This window comes from Pinus tabuliformis, chromosome 9, assembly GCF_031772625.1.
Source record: "Pinus tabuliformis cultivar Carrire ecotype Pingquan chromosome 9, CPIR1, whole genome shotgun sequence".
Lineage (NCBI taxonomy): Eukaryota > Viridiplantae > Streptophyta > Pinopsida > Pinales > Pinaceae > Pinus > Pinus tabuliformis.
The window spans coordinates 878,222,546-878,241,811 of NC_142307.1; positions in this window are offsets into that span (position 1 = coordinate 878,222,546).

Sequence of the window (19,266 nt, forward strand, 5' to 3'; positions counted from 1 at the left end):
CTTGGACACCTGTCTCCTTTCAGTTTGGCCAAGATAACTGAGAAGTGGATGCAATGAACAAGGCTAGCATTGGATACTGAATGCGCTGATGGTTCATTGATCATAAGAACAAACCCCTGTTTTTCCGGTCCTTGTCTCCCACCATCCTTCGAAAGTTAAGCAACATGTTCCCAGCTCTTTAATACCCCAAAATTTATGAGCATCACCATATTTCAGAGGTGTTGGAGGCTTCGTTGATGGACATGTGTATAAACCAAAACAATACTCCTCGTATGCCATTTCTGCCAAACCCTAACTGGTCATAAAATACCCTTATAAAAGTTTTAACTTGAGACAAAATATTTCACCTTTACAAAAAGGCACACTTGTCATTATCTGAATGGCTAGGATAGCCTCATGTGGTCTCCCTTATGCTCCTTAGGTGTTTCCTTCAAAAATTTGCTGATCTTACCATTAAACTGTTTGTCTTCATCCAAAAACAGCACCTACAGCAGTTTCGTAGCGCGCTACGAAACTGCTGTATTATTTTAAACAGCTTGCTTTTTTGCAGTGATTATTTGAGGAAAGGATCTCAGAGGTTCTTGGAGTATGCGGAAAGTCACAATTTCAGTAAAAACTCGGCCTGGAGTAAGCTCTATATGCATTAGTACACATGAGCCAAATGACATAACAGAAACTGCAAGCGGTGATAACCACAGCCAAATAATATAACAGAAACTGCAAGCGGTGATAACCACAGCACAAAAATGGTTATAGCAGCATAATACATGAGCCCCCTTATCCAAATGCGTTCTTTACCACGAGCAGCATCAACCTGAAACCATTCTTTAACCACTTTAAATTCCCTTAACTTGAAGTTTCAAAAAGATTCTGGCTGAAAAATATGTCTTGGGACAGAGCTCATAATTTCTCACAGAAACCGTATTTGGAAAAACTGAAGGAGGTTTTTGTGAACCAATCCGTGCTTAACAAAAACCTCTTTTGGTTTTTTGAAAAACTACTCCAGCTGCCCAGAATCGATCCTTGAAGAAGATGTGTAAAACAGGAAATTAAAAACTGCATCTACAACAGTTTCGTAGTGCAACTTTTAGTCACTCGTTTCTCCCAGCTCATAATCAATTTGAAGAAACTGAAAGAGGTTTTTCTAGTTCAGTATGTTAGGAATAAAAACCTCTTTCAATTTTTGAAAATATTCTTTCAGCTGCGCTAAATACCTCCTGGAAGTTGACTGCTTAAAACAGAGAAATATGCCTGTAACAAACATCACCTACAGCAGTTTCGTAGCGCGCTACGAAACTGCTGTGTTATTTAAAACAGCATGCTTTTACCTCTTCTCCAGCATCTATTTGAAACAAGTAGACTGATTCACTGGTACTGAGAGGACTTTCTTCCCTTCTCTCTAATCGGTTTCCCACTTGGCCTCAACTTCCCCAAACTTATTCTCACGGTCTTCCCAACTACATACACACTGTAAGGTATGCAAAAGATTGCATGCAGCTTCTGGAAAATCAGGGCGCAGCGCCAAGGCTTGTTTGCAATTCTTAATAGCAGCTTCCACATGACCACTGTCTTTGTAAGCGGAGGCAAGGTTTGCATGGCCTTCAGCCATGGTAGGTCTAACTGTAACAGCTCGTATATAATCCTGAATTAGCTTTGCTAACACGACCAATCTCTTTGAGAGTGTTTCCTCTGTTTACAAGACCATCAGCTGCCATTAGATTTATCCGAAGAACTTCATTATAGCAAGCAATAGCTTCTTCATAATGCCCCTGCTGTTTGTAGATTATTACTAAATTACTGTATGGGGCAGACAAGCCTGTTGTTACAGCTAGGGTTGCCTTATAAAATTGGCAGCTGCACTGATCATATTCCATTCCATGTAAATGTTTCCAAGTTTGGTGAGAGCTTTGAGCGGGGCTAATGATACTTGCTTCATCAAAATCACTAAAAAATTCTCTCTCCAACTCTTGCAGCCATTTCCCCAATTTCGTAGCGCAGCCAGTGCAAAATATGAATTATGCGCTACGAAACTACCTAAACATGTTGCGCTGCGAAATTACAAAAAGGCTTTATGCGCATCAAACTAATGTGAGCGGTTTTGAAATTTTGGCATTGGAATTTTCAGTGATAACAGGTTCCTTGAGGATTGCGCAGTTCTAACAGGGTGTAGAATCAGCGTGAGAGATCAGTTTTCCACTTGGTAAGAGGAAATCATCCCAGAGGAACAGTGCAAGGAAATAGGAGCTTGGAGGGAAGAGGAGAAGGCTTGTGAGAAGCCAGGTTTTCCTGTGAGCATCCAAGAGGATTGTACTGAGAGGGGCTAGCTGTGAGAGCTAAGGCTTTGTATAATTATGATGTATTTCCACCTTGTAGAATAATACAGATAGTGGGGTTTTTAGTTGAGGCTTTCCCCAAAGTATTTTCATGTGTATTGTGCATTGATTCTTCATCTTCTAGTTATATGTGTTCAGCTTGATCTTGCTCAATGTTTAAGCTTTCGTAAAAATTGATAGTAGAAGTAGATTATAGTGTTTTGCATTGGTTATGTTGCATTATCGGGTTAATCTACAATCAGATTTTCTACATAGGTCTCAGAGCGAGATTTGTAGAGAATTTGCATAATTTCTACATAGTATTAGAGCTAAGTTTATTAGAGCAAAGTTTATTGGAGTTGTGAATGGTATACTGAGAAGACAATTCGAAGTTTGAAGTTCGGGGTTGCGGGTGCAAATCGAATTCTTATCATACTTCAAGGTTGGCCAATGGAATTCTATGGCTTGAGACTCGAGTATGCCTTGGAAGGTAGCTTGAATTACATAGCATAGAAAGATCGCATGGAGGTTATATTAGAAGACAATGGCTTGAAGGATTTCATTGATCAAGAAATCCCAAAGCCAGCTTCAAATAATGCACAAGAGTTTGCGGAGTGGAAGAAGTGTGTGGCTGTTGAAAAGTGTGCAACAAGAAATGCTTGTTGAGAATGAAACAAGATGATGGAGCTTAGTGAAAAGAGTCGCCTTCACTAAGTGGGCCCGCAGGCAAATTATGGCGCAAGTTCTATTTTTGATCACAGTGTGGATGACCACAGTATGAGTGATCACAGTGTGGGTGACCACAGTGTGGGTGACCACAGTATGAGTGATCACAGTGTGGGTGACCACAGTGTGAGTGATCACAATGTGAATGATCAAAGTCTATTTTTAGACTGGCTGTCAAAAATAGAAAAGTCAAATATTATTGTCTCATAATAATATTTAGACTATAAACTTTGTCTTATTCTCTTGGAGCACTTCAGGATGAGCTACGGATGTGGTACATGCAGATCCCAGAAGGAAATACATGGTTACCTATGGGATGACTAATATTTGCATGCAGGACTTCAGTTAGAACTCAAGTGAGTTGAGTTTAGTGGACTGGAGGTGCAGTTGATGGAGTTGTGTTCAGTTTAGCTTTGTTAAACTAGTTGTATTTAGTCTAACTAATCAATAGACTAGAGATGAGTTGGGTGAATTAGTTATTAATTAATTCACAAGTTATTAACTCATAATGCAACTATAGAATACATCAGTTAACTCAGTTTCATGTCAGTGCATGTTCAGTTCAGCAGGGACAGGTGTTAGAGGATCAGATTGCTATCAATTGTGACTATAGTTGTGCATGATGATTTGCACAATCAAAGGGATTGAGTATGCCAATGAATTGGCCAATATCAAGAATTGTAGCCTGTGCTCACGTCCAACAGAGTGTGAGTGATTATTTGCAGGTCAAATACGAGTTTGGTAAGCCATTCTCATCATTTCTTGAGCAGGTATTGAGCTGGAGAGCAAGCAAGCAGTGGAATAGATTTGGAGATCAGATCTGAGCTGTATTGTGTGTAACAGGTGGATCTGGTACTGGATTGCTTGTGATAAGCATTGTACTTTGTAATGTTACATGATTCAATCAATATAATATACAGATAGTGTGGGGTTTTTAGCGAGATGCTTTCCCCAGGATACATACTGTGTTTATGAGTTTGATTGGTGCTTCTATGTGTGCCTGTGAATGTTTCTGCTTCTGTAAATTGATGATCAACGTAGAGGAGGTTATGTATTATGCATGTTCCACTTATAATTGTATGATCATGATAATCTCTGTGAATATGTGTTAAATTATTCAAAATTTCTACAGTGGCGAATGCGAGAAGGATCATCCTTGAGGGAGTTCGAGAACATATTGTCTCCAGTCTCCATGGGAAGGATACTCCATTTTCAATGTGGAAGACATTGAAGGACCTCTACTCGAACAGTAGTGACTAGAGGAAATTGGCGCTCAAGGATAAGCTTCGAAGAATCAAGATGGAGAAGGGCGATACTATTTCCACATATCTGAACAAGCTCATCACCTGTAGAGATGAGCTTAGCAGTGTGGGAATAACTACTACTGATGATGATATGGTGAGCCTCGCTCTCCTTGACCTTCCGAAGAGCTGGAATAGCTACCAGGACTCTGTGAAGGGAAGGGAGAAATTGTCAGATTAGGAACGACTGTGGTCAGATCTCATGCAGGAGGAGATCAGGAGGAGCACACGAGATGGTTCTTCATCCAAGGATGATGATGAAGAAAATATGGCCTTAGCGAGTAAGGAAAGGAAAGGAAAGGGCAAGGTTTCTCATTCCAAATCTAATTCTTCTCATGGAGGGAAGAAGGGTGACAAGTCTAAAGTGAGATGCTTTAATTGTCACGAGATGGGACATTATGTGACTAATTGCCTATCGAAGAAGTCCAAGAAGGGATCCTCGAATGGATCGGAAGGTGAGGCATTAGCCTCTCAGTTTGAAATGGACTTTACCCTCATTGCATGCATGGTGTCATCGATATCTTGACAGTGGAGCCTAATTCCACATGACTGGCGATAAAAGTTTATTCAGTTCCTTGGAGGAGAAGGACCTCAAGATGTGCATAGAGATGGGAGATGACGAAAGGTATAGTGTTTCAAGAGTGGGCACGGTTGCTTTTCAGAGGTAGCATGGAGCTCCTATCACCTTGACAGATGTGAAGTATGTGCCTGGACTAAAGAAGAACTTGGTATTGGTCGCGGTATTGGAGGAAAAAGGCTACAATGTCGTCTTCAGTAAAGGAAAGGCGTTCCTTAGACACATCACCACGAGACAGGTGAAACAAATCGGTTCACGAGTTAAGAACCTGTATGCTCTTGAGGTTCAAGATGCATGCAAAGCCTTGAGGAGCAAGGCAAATGTTAGAGACTTGGTGATTATGAGGGAGAGTAAATTACCTCTCAACATGCAACCCCAGAAGAAGTCTCAGACAATTGTGGAGGAGCCACAATTGGAGAAGTGGGCAGAGGGATCACATGTAGCCATACCTCCAGGTGTGAGGTGGGGCGATGTGAAGTGATAGTCTCAAGAAGGCTAAAATTGGGCAGGGTCCATTGAGAGGTTTTATCTCATGGATCGTACCTTGCTACGGGAGCCCAAAGTACATAGTAGCGGGAGGAATCAGTGGGATTGATGCAGTCAAAGATCAAAGTGACAGAGGCTAGAGCAGTCAGATACTGAAGAGCACAGAGAAGGATTGACAATAGTGCAGAAAGGCAGAGTCAGCCGAAGCACAAAGTTTTCAGTTGACAGAGGCAATAGCAGTCAGAGACTTTGATGACAGATGCATCATACTGATTCAGGTTGGATGTTTTTTTTTGTTTCTGGAGTTGTTGGAGCAACAACACTAGAGAGAAGTGTTGCATGCATAACATTCCAAAGGTTCATGATTGAGATCGAGTTGAATTCCTTTCTTGTTGAGAGGGAGTGTTGAAAACAGTAACAAGAAATGATAAAAATAGAATCCAGAATATTCCAATTTTAATTTTTCCTTGAATTAAAATTGTGAATTAAAATCAAATTTAGTCTCACCAGTTGCTTGGAAATAATAAACTAATTCATTATGGATTGATTAGTTGGAGAAATTCAAGTTAGAAGTCTTTCTGCAATCATCCAACAATTATCCCTTAAATTAAGGAGATTATCCCTTAATTAAGGAGATAAGATTGAGTTATATTCGAGTTGTAGTTAGTTAGCTCAGTTTACTAATTTAAGTCCAGTTAAATTAGTTCCAAACTGTTTGAGGAACTAATTGTGAGTTATTAGTCAGTTGATGCATGCATGCACTCAACTAGTGTACTCTAGTTAACTGAAGATTCCCTCATCAGAAACTCATGCATGTCTATTCTGAGAAAGACCCGGTTGAGCTAAATGTCAAGGATAGCGTACTATCAGTTGCATGTCTTTTCCTATAAAGGAAACTCATGCATGTATTCAAGGTAAGGTTCCTTGAGGATTGCGCAGTTCTGACAGGGTGTAGGATCAGTGTGAGAGATCAGTTTTCCACTTGGTAAGAGGAAATAATCCCATAGGAACAACGTAAGGAAATAGGAGCTTGGAGGGTAGAGGAGAAGGCTTGTGAGAAGCCAGGTTTTCTTGTGAGCATCCAGGAGGATTGTACTGAGAGCTGGCTAGTTGTGAGAGCTAAGGCTTTGTATAATTCTGATATATTTCCACCTTGTATGATAATACAGATAGTGGGGTTTTTAGCTGAGGCTTTCCCCAAAGTATTTTCATGTGTATTGTGCATTGATTCTTCTTCTTCTGGTTATATGTGTTCAGCTCGATATTGCTCAATATTTAAGCTTCCTCACAAATTAGTAGAAGTAGATTATAGTATTTTTCATTGGTTATATTGCATTATCAAGTTAATCTACAATCATATTTTCTACATAGATCTCAGAGCGATATTTGTATAGAATTTGCAGAATTTCTACACTTATAGCATTTTGCAAGGAAGCAGGGATTAAGAGGGATCTAATCATTCCTTACAATCCTAAACAGAATGGTGTGGTTGAAAAAAAGAACATAATGATTGAAGAATGTTTCAAATCCATGCTACATGATCAAGATATCCCTCAAATATTATGGGCAGAAGCATGTGTAACAGTTGGATCATCTTTGAATATTTGGATGTCATGTTTATATACACATTCCAAGGACAAGAGGAAGAATTTGTATCCTACCAATATGAAGGGAATCTTTGTTGGCTATAATGCTTCATCAAAGGCGTATAGAATCTACATTAAAGAGGATCGTCGTATTGAAGTAAGTAGGGATGTAATCTTTGATGAAAATGTGGCTTACAAGAGATCCAAAGACATTCCAGTTGATTTTTATGAAGAATAGGTACCCATTTTTTAAGATATCTCAAAGGACAACAATGATCAAGATCCTACATCAACTCAAGAAGTTGAAGGTCCTAGTGAACCTGTGCAGTAAGTAATTGTTCCTAAAATTCGTAAGAGGTTTGCTTGGTTGAGGAAAACTCTACCAGAAGCAGAAGGACACACAACAAAAGAGACCTTTAGATAAAGTGAAATACCAAAGAGGTATTCTAGTTATGTATGACTAAACCTATTGAAGTTCAACCCCCCTCCTATGAAGATTCAACTAAACATAAAGAGTGGAGGAATGTAATGCAAGAAGAATACAAGTCAATTATGAAGAATGATATTTGGGAAATTGTTCTTAAACCAAGTGACAAATCTATAGTCACATTAAAATGGATATATAAGATAAAGCATGTTGTGGATGGGAGCATTGATAAGTACAAATATAGATTTGTAGCTAAAGGCTTCTCACAAAAACAAGGCATCGATTATGAAGAAACCTTTGCTCCTATAGCTAGATATACAACGATTAGATCGCTTGTCTCTTTGGTTTTTATTATGGGATGGAACATCCATCAAATGGATGTTAAAACAACTTTTCTGAATGGGACCATTGATGAAGAGGTTTACATTAAACAACCTCAAGGATTTGAATTCAATCAGAGGGAGACACATGGCTGCAAATTTAAGAAGGCTCTATATGGCTTAAAGCAAGCACCTAGAGCATGGTATGCTAGGATGGATGCATACCTTTTGAGAGTTCAATTTGTCAAAATTTCTACAGATCCTAACCTCTAAATTAAATTGGTCAAGAATGAACCAATTATCATTCTTTTATATGTTGATGGTCTACTTGTTACAGGAGTGGAACATCGAATTCAGAAATGAAAGAAGCAGTTAGAAGTTGAATTTGACATGAAGGATCTTGGGATTATGCATTAATATTTGGGACTAGAATATTGGCAGAAACTAGGTGAAATATATCTTAGTCAAGGAAAATATGTGATCAAGATTCTATAGAAATTTGGCATGATGGATAGCAAGCCAATGACAACTCGCATGATTACTAATCTAAATAAGTTGAGGACTTCAAATTCTAGTCCGATGGATCCTTCTTCCTATAGACACTTGATTGACTCCTTGATCTATCTAGTAAATATTAAACCTGACATTTGTTTTGCAATAAATGTCCTCGGTCAATTTCAGATGGAGCCAAATCATGACCATTGGATAGTAGCCAAACACATCATAAGATATCTATGTGGGACCATACATCATTTCCTTCAATATGCTAGTAATGAAATCCAACTCGTAGGATATACAGATTCTAACTGGGGTGGTAGTGAGACAGATGGACGAAGCACTATAGGTGGATGCTTTAATTTCGGATCTTCCGTGATCTCATGGATGAGAAAGAAGTAGGATATTGTTGCTTTGAGTAGTGCTTAATCTGACTACATTGTTGCAAGTGAAGTTTGCAGAGAAGTTGTTTGGCTCAGGAAGTTGTTATCATATTTCTTGAAGGGCCACTAAGCCCTGTATGTATACAATGTGACAGCGAGAGATACATAAAGTTGACATAGGACCTGGTGTTTCATGCTAGGAAAAGGAATATAAATAATAAGTACCACTACATCATAATTTTGGTACAAGATGGGGTCATGAAGCTACACTATATTCCTACAAAAGAACAAGTAGCTAATATTCTGAAAAAAATCATTACCAAACAAGAAGCTTGAATACCTAAGAGGAAAGTTTGGTTTGGTGGATATCATTTCTCTAATTGAAAGGAAGGGATGATGGTCAACATATTCTCCTTTTTATGTGTCATGCACTAGACCAAGACTAGAAATCGTAAGTCTTAGTGAAGTCCATAAAGTAATAATGGGGACTGGAGGATTGGACAAGCATTTGAGATTGGGACTTCTTGAGCATCATAAAATCCAAGATATAATTGAACATATAAACTAATATTTTTTTAGGATGAGGTATGTTGAAGGAAATGTAACTAGGTTTGGTCTTCATAAATGTATTTTTTATATTTTCACTTATTCAAGAAAAGAAATATTATTTTTATAATATATGTCAATGAGTTTCTTACTCATTGAAATAGGTCCAGCACATGTTAAGTGTTATAGGTGAGTCAAGAAGTCAAAAGAAATTGATTGAATACCTTAAGGGCATGTTACACCATTTATGTTTATGTATTAGAGTCAAGAGAATCATCCAAGCAAAGTCAACAAGTCTCCTCCATGCAATGACACCTACAAAAGAAGTAATCTGAATTATAAATATCAAGTCGGCCTGCAGTCTTCTAGTCATCCTTCAAGTCAGCCTAAAAGGAGGGATAGTCCTTTATATATAGATGATGTCCACTCCATTACAACATCAAGCATTACCTCTTAAATAAGTGAAGGTAGGAAGCTGAGTAAAGGGTAAAGAAGGACGAAGAAGTGGTCTCCAAGTGCAGCGAAGAAGGTGAAGCCTAGACCGAAGTCAAGAGGACCATTTCTAGGGCAGTTACAGTCACATGTGCGAGAAAAGGGAAGGTTGTCTACGATCATAACAGCAGTAGTATATCAGCATCACATCTCTCATCATTTGGGCTAGAAATATAGGCCTAAAGGGCCTCCCACTCAAGCGAAGAAACAAGGAAGAAAATCGAAGGTAATAGGGTTTTTCTAAAGCCTATTATAGTCACATGTGCGAGGAGTAGGAGGTTGTCTATGTTGTCATAACAGCCCTCCCATTACAGTCTTACAAGTTCGTTGGTTGGTGAAGAGAAGGAAGGGACAATCATAAGGAAAGGGTCTCATCAAAGGTATCTCTTATAGAGAAAGTGCAACAAGATCTAACAACAGTTGGAAGGAGGACGAAGTGTCGGAAGAAGTGTTGGGGAACAAAGTGCAGAAAGGAGCAAGGAATTGACTTGTGCTTGGAGGACATTCTAGTCAAGGGTCTAGGGTTTGTAAATTGATGAATAAGAAGCTTCAATAAGAGAAAATTACTAAAAGGTTTTCCTCTCAAGAGAAGAGAGGTTTTGGCCTTGGAAGAGAGTCAACATCTCGTGTTCTTGTTCTTATGTTTTTGGTAGTAGTTTGATGAAGTACACACACATGCATTAATAAGAAGAAGAATATTAAGCTAACAAGAAAAGTAAAAAGACTCCACAAATTGTTATCAAGTCAAGAAGAATAAAACTACACCTAATTGCCCTTGATTCTTCAACATGGTATCAGAGCTAAGGTGACACATCAAGGAAAGGGCTTCTCAAGAACACAAATCAAGGAAGGACATCTAAAAAATTTGAAGCATCTAGCCATGAAGTCTCAATCACTTCAAGGACAATAAGGTCTATCATTTATCATTCATCAAGGAATACTACAAGGAAAGAAGAAGAGCCTTACATAAAGGCACCTACAAGAAGAGAAAATCCAAGAAGGACCTACATCAAGCTACAAGTCATCAAGAAAATCTCATCATCAAGCAAGTTCACTTGGAGAAAGCAACTTGAAGAACATCAAGATCGAAGGAAGGCAAGCCATCAAGTCTTCAAGGAGAAAGCAAGTCTACTACATCTAAAAAATATATCAAGTAAGTATATGTGCCCTTCTAAATATACATCAATGTCTTTTTGCAAGGAAAGCAGCAAATTGGTAGGTACCAATAACTTTCTTGCATGGAAGAAGAGGACTGATTTACTTTTCAAGGAGAATGAAATTCTAGAACACATCAAATGGAATGTCACTATTCATGCTAAGGAACAAACTCAAGCCTTAGCCAAGTACAATAAGGATGAGACAAGAGCTCAAAGGATTATAATAGAATCCATCAAAGACTCTCTCATTCCGTATCTCTCCAAACTTGAAACATCAAAAGAAATTTATGATAAATTGGTAGAGTTATTCTCGGTAACCACAGCTGGAGAAGTGATATCCCTATAAAATGAATTGTACAAGATGAAGATATAAAAGGAAGGAATAACTCCCTACTTCATGAATATATCTGAGATGAGGGATCAACTTCAAGAGCTAGGGGAAGTCATGTCTGACAAAGAAATAGCAACCGTATTACTCAATGCTCTACCTGAGGATTGGGGCAACTTCACATCAAGCATATATGCCAAGAAGGGAGCTACCCCACTAAGTGAAATGTGGTATTTATTCAAGCTAGAGGAAACAAGACTCAAAGAAAAGGAAGATGCAGAATCAAAGGAGCAAGATTTTGCTACCATGGCCAAGAGAAAGGGAAAATTTGGCAAATTTGGTCCACGAAGAACAAAAAACAAAGATATGACCAAAACCCAATGTTATGGATTCCAATAATATGGACACTACAAAAGGAATTTTCCTAAACTAAAGAAGGACAACAACAACAAAAGAAAAGGGGAAGAAGATCACATGACTCAAGAGGTGAAAGAAGAAGAAAAGAAGCAAAGGAAGGAAGATCCTCTAGATCTCTACTGCGACTAAGTCTACTTCTTTACTTAAAGTCTTCTTTCAAAGTTTTGAGTAGTATAGGAGCGTGTAGAAATAGAATAAAATTGCATGGCTAGAAACATATTCTAGAATCTAGAAGCATGATGTACATAGAGTTCAAAATAATCATTTAGAAGAAGCATTCATAGATGAGAACAAAATGCATGGTTAGAAATATATTCTAGAATATAGGAGCATGGTAGATATGGCTCAAAATATTCATGTAGAAGGAGCATACCTAGAATAGGACCTCATCCACAATGAAAGAAAATTGATCATAATCTTAGAATACCTCCATCATCAAAAGGAAATAAAAATTTGCAGCGTAAGGGTGTTCAAGATCCTATGATAGGATCTTCAAAAGAAGATTCATAAACAAAAGCAGATGTCTCATTAGGAATCCTATTCATGGGATTCAAGAAAGAGATTATATGCAGGCAAGCTAAGATGAAGCAAGAAGGGCCACACCAAGGACAACCAAATGAAGCTAAGATGATCAAAGGAGAATCAAGATGAGGTATGTATGCATAAAAGTTTATTCATGTTATCATTTGTATATTATTGAGTCATGGGAATAGTTCTATGACATGATCAATTAGGAAAGAATCACTTTCACCAATGACATGCTCGAAGGCATGTACTACAATGTAATGAAGGTCAACAAAAGGAAATATTCACATAAGGAGTACAAGATTGTTTACTAAGAAGCAAGAAGAAATGTTAACTAATCCTAGAAGCAAGAAATTAAGAAGTGATCCCACAAGGAGAATAAGGTGGTTGATCAATCTATCCATGAAGAAGCAAATGAAGAAAGAGATCAATCATATGAAGAACACCATGATCACAAAGAATCACTATCTGACAAAGATCCATTGAAGACATTTCCCGAAAGAAGACTAGGTCATAATGAAGATTTCGGTGCATGGAATCAAGGTCGTGATGAAGATCTCAATGAAGGAATAGTCATGGAGCAGCAAGTGGTGCAGAAGTGATGGCCTCAATCGTGAAACAACAGTGGTGATGATGATATCAACAATAAGGAGAGGATTATTGCATTGGTCTTGGAGTGGCCTAGTAGGTTGAGGGTCATGGTCTTGGTATTCGTCACTTGGAATCTCTATAAGAATAATTATGCGCGGGAAGCCCCAAGGGTTAGCTCAATTGGTCAAAATCAGTGCCTCACCGTTCGGGAGGTCACAGGGTCCATTCTTCCCAAAGCCCTTGGGGTTAGGCCTTGCTATGGGCCGCGGGGCTAGATTCCCTTCAGGGACGATCAACCCAGATTTTTCTGTGGATGTAGTGGCCACCAGTTGACCAAGGTGTCTGTGAACCACAGCCCAAAAAAAAAAATATGTGCGGGTTTTCCTCTCCAAGAGGGAGAGGTTTTGGCCCTGGAAGAATGCCAACATCTTGTGTTCTTGTTTCTTTTTTTTGGTCTATATTTGATGAAATAATAAACACACACTCTAACAACGTCAAAGAGAAGATTGTGCTAATAAGATAATTAAAATTCCTCTCAAATAGTTATCATTCCTAGAAGAATCTTATTAATGCTAACTGCCCTAGATTCTTCAACTTTGACTAAGAAAGGAAAATATCAAAGGACCCTTGACACCTATGAAGACCTTGGAGATATGAAAGGTGCGGATAATTGATTCTACTCTATGAAGATGTCATGATGAAGAAGCCATCAACCAAAAGTACCATTAAATGTTGAAGCAATATCAGGATGAAGTCATTAAGGGCTACTAGATCAAAGTGTGGGAACAAGCTAGTACAAAGAAGCATCCATGTGAAGAGTAGTCCGAAGCATAGACAAGATGACAAGGAATAACCAGATGACAAGAGAACCTAATATATAAAAAGAAGGCCACTTTCCATGAAGGAAGCAATGACGTGACAAACCAGGAAGGAAAGTGATCAATGGATGGTTCCCTACCTAAAAGAAGTTTGAACAAAGACTTCATGACATCAAAGGAAGGAAGGATATCAAGCAGAACGACCTGCGAAGAAGAAGTTGTTGATGAATGGACAAGTTCCCAATTACAAAGGAACTTGGATAAGTACCTTGTTAGAGGATACTTGGGCATGTCTTCCTCAATTGAGAGGAATTAATAGACACAACATTTTTTTGGATTGCAGATTTTTGTGGTGTGGTTTTTGAGACAATGAATTTGGATATTCCACAGTTTTCATTTTTTATTTGTAGATGTTTCGAGTCTAGACCAAGACTCGTCATCAGGACTGATTTACAAAGAAGAGGAGCTAGAGTAATAAATATGATTGGGTGAGGTTGGGTAGGGCATCCAGGACAAGAGGATCGATATTTTTTTAGGGTTGGGAACCCAAGATAAGAATAGTCCTAGAAGGTCATACTCAATGAACAGCGGGTGGGTATGTACCTTGAGATACAATTATTAAGGTTTCTATAAGTCATTGGTCTCACCAACATTGTGCTCTGATCTATTGAGAGATGGAGTTGTCATTCAAGGCCTTGTTGTGGAAACAATGTTGGTTACTATGATGCTATAATAGATGGATTGCCAATCTAGTTTCTCTTATGTGAATTCTTCAAGATTGAAACATAGTTAAACACCTTGTAATGTTGTATGAATACCTCTCTAGTTAAGAGGGAGTGTTGAAGGAAATGTAACTAGGTTCGGTATTCATAAATGTATTTTTGATATTTGCACTTATTCAAGAAAATAAATATTATTTTTATAATATATGTCAATGAGTTTCTTTCTCATTGAAATAGGTCCAGCACATGTTAAGTGTTATAGGTGAGTTAAGAAGTCAAAAGAAAATGATTGAATACCTTAAGGGTGTGTTACACCATGTATTTTTATGTATTAGAGTCAAGAGAATACCTCCAAGAAAATTCAACAAGTCTCCTCCATGCAACGACACCTACAAAAGAAGAAATAAAAATTATAAATATCAAGTTGGCCTTCAAGTCAACCTAAAAAGAGGAACAGTCCTCTATATAAAGAGGTTGTCGACTCCATTACAACGTCGAGCATTAACTCTTAAATAAGCAAAGGTAGGAAGCTGAGTAAAGGGTAAAAGAAGGATGAAGAAGTGGTCTCCAAGTGCAGCGAAGAAGTTGAATCCTAGACCAAAGTCAAGAGGACCATTTCTAGGGTAGTTACAGTCACATGTGTGAGAAAAGGGAAGGTTGTCTGTGGTCATAATAATAGTAGTATATCAGCATCACATCTCTCATTGTTTGGTCTAGAAAGAAAGGGCCTCCCACTCAAGCGAAGAAACAAGGAAGAAAATCGAAGGTAATAGGGTTTTTTGTTGGTTGGTGAAGAGAAGGAAGGGATCATCATAAGGAAAGGGTCTCATCAAAGCTATCTCTTCTAGAGCAAGTGCAACAAGATCTAACAATAGTTGGAAGGAGGACAAAGTGTCAGGAAATGAAGTGCCGGAAGAAGAAAGTGTCGGGGAACAAAGTGCAGAAAGGAGGAAGGACTTGACTTGTGCTTGGAGGACATTCTAGTCAAGGGTCTAGGTTTTGGAAATTTATCAATAAAATTTTCAATGAGAAACTTACTAAAGGGTTTTCCTCTCAAAAGAAGAAAGGTTTTGGCCCTAGCAGAGAGCCAACACCTTGTGTTCTTGTTCTTATGTTTTTGGTAGTAGTTTGATGAAGTACACACACATGCATTAATAAGAAGAATAAGATTAAGCTAACAATAAAAGTAAAAAGACTCCACAAATTTTTATCAAGTCAAGAATAATCACACTACACCTAATTGCCCTTGATTATTCAACAAGGTAAGGCATACAAGATACGATTAGTCGAAGAGGACCAATATTCTTTGAGGATTGGCAATCCAAGATAAAAAGTCCTCAAAGGACATACTTGGTGAAAATTAAAATGGGGTGTGCACCTTTAGAGGTAGTGTGGTATCTCACGTAAAGCCTACCAGCATAGTGCTCTCATATAACTTGAACTTGTCAACCAAAGGCCTTATTGACAATGTTGATTGTAATATCGATGCTTAAATCATGGCTTATCAATCTGACTCTTGTTATGAGAATACTTCAAGTTTGAGATTCCTTGTACTTCATGATGGGATTATGAATACCTCCCTAGATAAGAGGGACTATTGGAGAATGTAACCAGTTTAGGTATTCATAATGACCTTTGTAAACATGGCATTGTATGTTTTGCATATAAAAATAAACGTAAAAAGGAATTTTATTTGTAAAAAACATGGGTTTCATGCTCAAGTCTAGGTGAAAGCATGTTCTTCATGCTTATAGGACTTTCTAGGTTAAAGAATAATTTTTTCATGTATTATAGTCCCATTTGGACTCAATGTAACAAAAGAAAATACTTATCTTTTAGTCAAGAAAGAAAAATTATCCTCCAAGAACAAGTTGACCCCAACAAGGACAAGTCAACCTAAAGAGGCCTATTCAATCCCTCCAAAAGGTTATAAATAAGGACTTTGACTCATTTGGATCACTCACTCAAGCAAGTTTGATCTACAATGTTGAAGAAGAAGGAAGAGCGATAAAGCCAAGAAGAAGAGAAAAAGTCGAAGCAAGAAGATCTCATGAAGAAACTCTCTTTTTTGTCTACACATGCAAAGTTGTCTAGGGTTTCTATGCAAGTTGCAGGGGCTGAAAATTGCAGGTCAAAGTTGCAGATCTTGTTCTAGGGTCAAAAATCTGAGCTAAAGCTTCTTTGATCTTCATTGATTTTGGAAGGACATAGTTGGCTTGGAAGAGATCTCGTTGGTGGGTTGGCTTGGTGCTTGGGAGGAATTTTGGATTTGGTTTTGGGTCTTGGAAGTCTCATGTTGAACAGATTCTATAAGAAGAGAAGTATTATTTCTAGGTTTTCCCCTTGGAGGGGTTGTTGGATATTGTATAAACCAACGCTCCCCATTTGTTTCGCGACATGGACTAACCGCCTCTTGTGAATCCTTATCTATGGCGATGCAGTCATTGACTAACACCTACGGGTTTTGGTCTAATGGCAATCGTGATTCCCAGCAAGTTGTATCAGAGTGGAGATTGTTGGAAATTGGATAAACCAATGCTCCCTATTTGTTTCGCAACATGGACTAACCACCTCTTGTGGATCCTTATCTCTGACGATGCGATTGTTGACTAAAACCTATGGGTTTTGGTCTAACAGCAATCGTGATTCCCAACAGGGGTTCTTCCCTGGCTTGGAGCCTATATCATGTGTACTTTTGTATCTTTGTGATCTTCATTGTTTTTTGTAATTTCTAAATGAACAAGAAATAAAAGTAATAAAAGGCCAGCTAACATCACAAGTAATTATCAAGTAAGGAAAGTCAAACATAATATACAAGATTTTTGATTTTCCAACAATAATAGCACATTAATATTACTATAGTTAATTTAAAGGTATATTAACATTATGGGATATGGTATTATTCAACATATAGATGTAATTGCGTTAAATACATAAAACTATCAAATGAGTGGAATGATATAATAAAAATTCATATGATACAGCATTGAAAAAATATTTCAATTGTAAAGTAAAAGGGCATATGTACAACTTGCCTATGTATATAGATCAACTTCAACTTAGTTCATCTAAGGTGTAACTTGTCATTTGGAAAATATTCCAATTTAACAATGTACACAATTCATCTCATATATTTTACACATAAGGTAATGCAAAACAACATCAATAAATATATTGGCCTTTATTTACATTTAGATCCTTCTAGTTGTCAAATCAAACCCAAATGTCTCAACAAACACCCAAATCAACATAGGCAATACAAAGGTTTTCATTAGCCTAGGAAAACTTAACATTTCTATAACTCCAATGGTTGTTTGAGACACACCACATACCTATCTATTACAAAGCTTCTAGAAGTTCACAACTTCCAATTGAAAGGCATAGTAAAGTGTCACAACTCCTTACCCTTTGCCCTTGAAATAGAACATAGTTGATTCTTCCACTCTACAATTATCAATGTTCCCACCAACTCATTGATATCCACACCATGCTTGCAATAGGTAACACTAGTAATATGTGAGAAATCAACACACGGTAACATTGATAATATCTGGGAAGGGGAGTTGGATCGCGCGCCCTGCTCCCTACTAGGTCAAGCCGCCCTCGTCTTGGCCTTTGGCTCTTAGCCATGGCCCCTCCGGAAGCGGCTGACGCTCAACAAGCCTTCTCTACCCTGGTTAAATCCTTACCCCTCAGCAACCTCACCCAGCTCTCTCCAAGTTTGTAAAGAAGCTCAATGTTCTGCAAGAAGTCAACCTACCTCCAGCTATTCCTCGCATGGTCGCCCTTTCATTAGCTGAACGGGTCTCATCGGACAATTTACTGGCCTCTGGCCATCTTCGAAGATAGTGCAAAGATGGGTGGAACGAAACTGGTCTGACAAAATTGAAGGCAAAATCTCCATCTGCTTCTGTGGGAAAGGGTATTTCACCTTTCATTTCGAGTCAAGAGAAGACAAAGACCTAATCTTCAGAAATGGACCATATTTTATGGATTCCAGAGGCCTATACCTCAACAAATGGACTCCGGATTTCGATCTTGAATTGGATGTCCCGAACGTTGTTCCAGTTTGGGTTAGGCTCCATCACCTTCCCCTCCACTGTTGGGGAGACAAATTGATTCGAGCTATCGGGAATGATGTTGGAAGATTCATCGATTGTAGTGAGCCAAAAGATAATATGCAAGCTTGTGCACGCATATGTGTAGAAGTCGATCTAAGCAAAGGCCTTCCTGAGGCCATCAAGCTCAAAGTGGACGATTGGACTCACATTCAGCAATTGGACTATGAGCAGATCCCGTTCAAATGCAAGGTATGTCACGAATATGGCCACTTTGCCAATCGTTGTTCTAAATTAGTTGATGTAGAGAATGTTTCACAAGATGAGCAATGGGGAACAGTCAAGAGAAAGAAGACAACCTCCATCTCCAAGACATACCCTGAAGCTGTCCCTTCCAATCATAATCCTACCATTCCATCCACCTCATCCCTCTCTAACTCCTCCCTTCCCTCATCAGCCCATCCTCCCCCTCCCCCTTCATCATCCAATCCTTTTTCTGTTCTTTCCCCCCTGAAGACAAACTCTTTCCCTTGCCCCAAGTTGATGCTAATGATCCCTCTTCCCCTTTGCTTATCTCCTCCTCCCTATCCCTAGATCCACCCTCTTCTAGACTCACCAGGAGTTCCTCGAAAGAGCACGGTGCAACTATGGACACACAAAAAAAACATGGGCCAGGAAGGAAGTCTGCCAAGCAACAAAGAGATGAAAATGCTCAGAAGGATATTGCCATGGGCACTCAGAACCCCATAGAGTCATACATCTTGGGGCAATATGATAAAGAAATAGTACACAAGGAGCAAGGAGGGCGAGCAACTCTCCGTACCCCTCACACTCAATGATGAAAGTTCTATCCTGGAATAGTAGGGGACTAGGGCACCCCTCCAAAATAGTTGCCTTAAAAGATCTTATAAAACATGAGAAACCTGGAATTCTATTGTTACAAGAAACAAAACAAGGACAGCAAGAAATGAAAGGAATCATTGGTCAGCAAAAGCAGTA